Genomic DNA, 6,407 nt, shown 5'->3' with positions numbered 1-6,407 from the left:
AGATTCATCCGTGGCCCCCACAATATGAGCACACTTGTCTCCTGTAATATTCTGGGGGCTCTGCTCCTACCATCATGTAGTTTTATCGTTGCCCCCTGTCCCTTCACAATAGTATGCTCACACTTGTCTCCTGTGATCTTCTGGGGGCTCTGCTCCTACCACCATGTAGATTCATCCGTGGCCCCCACAATATGAGCACACTTGTCTCCTGTAGTCTTCTGGGGGTCTCTGCTCCTACCATCATGTAGTTTTATCGGTGCCCCCTGTCCCTTCACAATAGTATGCTCACACTTGTCTCCTGTAATCTTCTTGCGGCTCTGCTCCTACCACCATGTAGTTTCATCCGTGGCCCCCACAATATGAGCACACTTGTCTCCTGTAGTCTTCTGGGGGTCTCTGATCCTACCATCATGTAGTTTTATCGGTGCCCCCTGTCCCTTCACAATACTATGCTCACACTTGTCTCCTGTAGTCTTCTGGGAGTCTTCGCTCCTACCACTATGTAGTTTCATCCGTTGCCCCCACAATATGAGCACACTTGTCTCCTGTAGTCTTCTGGGGGTCTCTGCCCCTACCATCATGTAGTTTTATCGGTGCCCCCTGTTCCTTTACAATGGTATGCTCACACTTGTCTCCTGTAATCTTCTAGCGGCTCTGCTCCTACCACTATGTAGTTTCATCCGTGTCCCCCACAATATGAGCACACTTGTCTCCTGTGATCTTTTGAGGGCTCTCATCCTACCACTATGTAGTTTCATGCGTGGCCCCCCACAATATGAGCACACTTGTCTCCTGTGATCTTCTGAGGGCTCTACTCCTACCACTATGTAGTTTCATCCGAGGCCCCCCACAATATGAGCACACTTTCCTCCTGTAATCTTCTTAGGGCTCTGCTCCTACCACCATGTAGTTTCATCCGTGGCCCCCCACAATATGAGCACACTTGTCTCCTGTGATCTTTCGGGGGCTCTGCTCCTATCACTATGTAGTTTCATGCGTGGCCCCCCACAATATGAGCACACTTGTCTCCTGTGATCTTCTGAGGGCTCTGCTCCTACCACTATGTAGTTTCATCCGTGGCCCCCACAATATGAGCACACTTGTCTCCTGTGATCTTCTGGGGGCTCTGCTCCTAACACTATGTAGTTTTATCCGTGGCCCCCACAATATGAGCACACTTGTCTCTTGTAGTCTTCTGGGGGTCTCTGCTCCTACCATTATGTAGTTTTATGGGTGCCCCCTGTCCTTTCACAATAGTATGCTCACACTTATCTCCTGTAATCTTCTGGCGGCTCTGCTCCTACCACCATGTAGTTTCATCCGTGGCCCCCACAATATGAGCACACTTGTCTCCTGTAGTCTTCTGGGGGGTCTCTGCTCCTACCATCATGTAGTTTTATCTGTGCCCCCTGTCGCTTTACAATAGTATGCTCACACTTGTCTCCTGTAATCCTCTGGCGGCTCTGCTCCTACCACTATGTTGTTTCATCCGTGTCCCCCACAATATGAGAACACTTGTCTGCTGTAATCTTCTGGGGGCTCTGCTCCTACCACCATGTAGATTCATCCGTGGCCCCCCACAATATGAGCACAATTGTCTGCTGTAATCTTCTGGGGGGTCTGCTCCTACCACTATGTAGTTTCATCCGTGGCCCCCCACAATATGAGCATACTTGTCTCCTGTGATCTATTGAGGGCTCTCATCCTACCACTTTGTAGTTTCATGCGTGGCCCCCCACAATATGAGCACACTCGTCTCCTGTGATCTTCTGAGGGCTCTACTCCTACCACTATGAAGTTTCATCCGTTGCCCCCCACAATATGAGCACACTTGTCTCCTATAATCTTCTGAGGGCTCTGCTCCTACCACCATGTAGTTTCATCCGTGGCCCCCACAATATGAGCACACTTGTCTCCTGTGATCTTTCGGGGGCTCTGCTCCTATCACTATGTAGTTTCATGCGTGGCCCCCCACAATATAAGCAAAATTGTCTCCTGTGATCTTCTGAGGGCTCTGCTCCTACCACTATGTAGTTTCCTCCACGGCCCCCACAATATAACCCCCCTTGTCTCCTGTAATCTTCTAGGGGCTCTGCTCCTACCACTATGTAGTTTCATCCGTGGCCCCCCACAATATAAGCACACTTGTCTCCTGTAGTCTTCTGGGAGTCTTTGCTCCTACCACTATGTAGTTTCATCCGTGGCCCCCACAATATGAGCACACTTGTCTCCTATAGTCTTCTGGGGGTCTCTGCTCCTACCATCATGTAGTTTTATCGGTGCCCCCTGTCCCTTCACAATAGTATGCTCACACTTGTCTCCTGTAGTCTTTTGGGAGTCTTTGCTCCTACCACTATGTAGTTTCATCCGTGGCCCCCACAATATGAGCACACTTGTCTCCTGTAATCTTCTGGGGGCTCTGCTCCTACCACTATGTAGTTTCATCCGTGGCCCCCACAATATGAGCACACTTGTTTCCTGTAGTCTTCTGGGGATCTCTGCTCCTACCATCATGTAGTTTTATCGGTGCCCCCTGTCCCTTCACAATAGTATGCTCACACTTGTCTCCTGTAATCTTCTGGTGGCTCTGCTCCTACCACTATGTAGTTTCATCTGTGGCCCCCCACAATATGAGCACACTTGTCTGCTGTAATCTTCTGGGGGCTCTGCTCCTACCACCATGTAGTTTCATCTGTGGCCCCCCACAATATGAACACAATTGTCTGCTGTGATCTTCTGGGGGCTCTGCTCCAACCACTTTGTAGTTTCATCCGTGGCCCCCAACAATATGAGCACACTTGTCTCCTGTGATCTTCTGGGGGCTCTACTCCTACCACTATGTAGTTTCATCCGTGGCCCCCACAATATGAGCACACTTGTCTCCTGTAATCTTCTGGGGGCTCTGCTCCTCCCACTATGTAGTTTCATCCGTGGCCCCCCACAATATGAGCACACTTGTCTCCTGTAATGTTCTGGGGGCTCTGCTCCTACCACTATGTAGTTTCATCCGTGGCCCCCCACAATATGAGCACACTTGTCTCCTGTGATCTTTCGGGGGCTCTGCTCCTACCACTATGTAGTTTCATCCGTGGCCCCCACAATATGAGCACAATTGTCTCCTGTGATCTTCTAGGGCCTCTGCTCCTACCACTATGTAGTTTCATCTGTGGCCCCCACAATATAACCACCCTTGTCTCCTGTAATCTTCTGGGGGCTCTGCTCCTACAACTTTGTAGTTTCATCCGTGGCCCCCCACAATATGAGCGCACTTGTCTCCTGGGATCTTCTGAGGGCTCTGCTCCTACCACTATGTAGTTTCATCTGTGGCCCCCCACAATATGAGCACACTTGTCTCCTGTGATCTTCTGGGGGCTCTGCTTCTACCACCATGTAGATTCATCCGTGGCCCCCATAATATGAGCACACTTGTCTCCTGTAATATTCTGGGGGCTCTGCTCCTACCATCATGTAGTTTTATCGGTGCCCCCTGTCCCTTCACAATAGTATGCTCACACTTGTCTCCTGTGATCTTCTGGGGGCTCTGCTCCTACCACCATGTAGATTCATCCGTGGCCCCCACAATATGAGCACACTTGTCTCCTGTAATATTCTGGGGGCTCTGCTCCTACCACTGACACAAGAGGGGCATGTAGTGATCCCCCCTCCTGTGTGACAGCGCCCGACGTTGTCCCGTGTAAAAGGACCCTGAAGGTATGTTTTACACGTGGCGCAGTGCTCTGGGATATCCGCAACGGATATTCCACAACACATTCTGCCTCTGAAACAGTCACAATCCACACCGTTGGTGCGGGTTTTTACCTGAAATCAGCTGCGTACCCACAGCTGATGTCTGAAGATCCGGTGCTCCTCCTCACCTCCGAAGTCTTCAGCTTCACCCCATCCTCGGCGGCCTGTACTGAACGCAGCGCCGCTGGCAGCTGATGCGGAAGTGTCCGGCGGCGCTGCCCTCGATATAACCATCGGGTGCGGATTCTGACTCGGTTTTGGATGCAGAAATTGTCCTGGAATTTCAGCTGCAAACATTCTGCGGCCTTTCTGCCCCGTGCGAACATACCTTAAGGCTGGGTTCACACAGGGTGGATTCCCGTCGGAAATCTCGCGGTTTGGCCGCAGCAAAAACTGCGAGATTTCTGCCGGGAGAACCGCCGCGGCTTTGAAGCGGCTCGGCCGCATGCTTTTCCCTTGCGGCCGGCGCTCCCATAGAGGAGAGCGCGGCCGCGACGTAAAATAAACAAAGAAGGAAAGGTAAACAGACATGCTCAATCTTTTGAAACCGCGGCTGCGGCGGCCGGTTTCAACCGGATTTACCGCAGCGGATTAGCCGTCCCGTGTGGACGAGATTTCTGAGAAATCTCATCCACATGGCTGGCTAATCCCAAGATTAGTGGCCGCGGGCGGATCTGCTGCGCCAAAACCGCGGCAAATCCGCCCTGTGTGAACCCAGCCTAAGGCTAATTTTAACGGACTGTCGCAGATGGCCAAAATCGTGGCAAAAATGTACGATTTTCTCACCCGTGTAAAACCTCCTTAAGGGCGCTTTCACACTGGCGATAAAATCGTGCGATCTTCCCTCGATGCGAGCGTAAGTGCAAACGCTGAATTATGAAACCAATGATTTTCAATGGTTTCCTTCACATTTGTGATGCTTTCACTCATGCGATGCTGCGAGGGAAAAAAAATTGCGGCGTGCCCTATCTTGCTGCGTTTTACGTTTTTTTTAAATCTCCATTTTTCCCTATGTATCCTCCCTATTATTGTACAGAGGATGAACTTGCGGGGTTTTTTTTGTGTGCGACGCGTGAAATTAATGGGCGATGCGTTCTGAGGAGCACGGAAAGATAGAGAACATCGCTCGTGTGTATGAGCCGATCAATAGAATGGGGGCTTATATTCACGTGGGATTCTCCACCGAGTGAAACTATCTGAGGGTCTGTTTACACATCGCTGATTTGTTGCGGATTTTGGTGCAGATTTCGGTCATCAAATGTAAGCACTAGAGATGAGTGAGCATTGCTCTTCTCGAGTAACTGGCTTCTCATCCAAGTGTGCTCGGGTGTGCAGCAGGGGGAACGGCCAGGGAGAGTGAGAGAGATCTCTCCCCCCCCCCCCCCCCCCGAACACGCTCGGACGAGAAGGCAGTTGCTTGCGACGAGCAATGCTCACTCGAGTAACTAACCTTAACGAGCGTGCTCGCTCATCTCTAATAAGCACCATTAACTAATTTATACTTATAGGGTAGGAGACGCGGGGTGCTGCACATGCGCAGGAGCCGGGGGCACAGCGCCGACCCGAGATTTCAGTGTTCATGCACGTCACGGGGGAACTCTGGAGGCGGAGCCTGTTGGAAGAAATGCACCTCGGGGAGCCGATGCAGCATACCGCCTGGACACGCTCCTGCATTTACATACAGCGTGGGGGATTTAACCCCTTAACGCTCCATGAAATACAGTTACATCATGGAGGTTCAGGGTTGTATGGAGGGGGATGGGGAGCTGCGCCATATAATGTGGGTGCCGGCTGTTTCTTACAGTTGATACCTGCCTACAAGAGCTACGATCAGCATTCATGACAATTACGGCTCTTAACCCTTTAAATGCAGCTGTCAATTCCGATAGCTGATTTAAATGTCCCGATCAGATGGGCCCCCCATGATGAGATCACGAGGTGCTGTTCGGTTACCATGGCAGCCGGGGGCCTTCTGAAAGCCCCGAATGCTGAAGTTGACTGATGTGGCTTAACAGATTGGCTGCCAGATCGCGGTAGAATACTGCAGGAGCGATCAAACCATCGCAAGCTCTTGTCCCCTATGCAGACAAAAAAGTTAACATCAGTTTTAAAAAGTTTTATTGTTAAAAAAAAATTAAAGGTAATAAAAGTTAAAAAAAAAACATTTTCCCATAAAAGTTGGTGTCCAGAAAGGGTTAAAGGAGCGATTCTGCTGCTATTTATAACAGACAGGGAAGCGGCCGCAGCATACTGATTAGTCTGATCTACTGCCGGCAGAGGGGCTGCGGCCACAACTAGGGCCATTCATCGGGGATCGTCATGGTGGCTGCTGTTGTTTACATCTCTCTCTCCTCCACAGGTGACTGCAGCGGAGGAGGGGGCGGGGCGGCAAAGCAGCCAGGCCCTGCCTCTGTCTGAGGGGGCGGGGCCTCCGTGTGGCACAGGGCAGCTGACCCGCTCTCCTCAGGACGGGTGTTAACATCTTCATCAGCACTTCGGCCCTATTCAGCGATTCCAGCAACCTGATTGGTTCTGATTCACAATTCCAACAACCTGATTGGTTGTTTGGGTTGTCTGTCTCGCAATTCCAGCAACTTGATTGGTGAATGAGGCCGAAGTGCTGATGAAGATATAAATACGCCCTCAGGACCGTCAGCTAC

This window comes from Eleutherodactylus coqui, chromosome 13 (assembly GCF_035609145.1).
Source record: "Eleutherodactylus coqui strain aEleCoq1 chromosome 13, aEleCoq1.hap1, whole genome shotgun sequence".
Taxonomy (NCBI): Eukaryota; Metazoa; Chordata; class Amphibia; order Anura; family Eleutherodactylidae; genus Eleutherodactylus; species Eleutherodactylus coqui.
Note: the sequence above shows the minus strand (reverse complement) of the source record.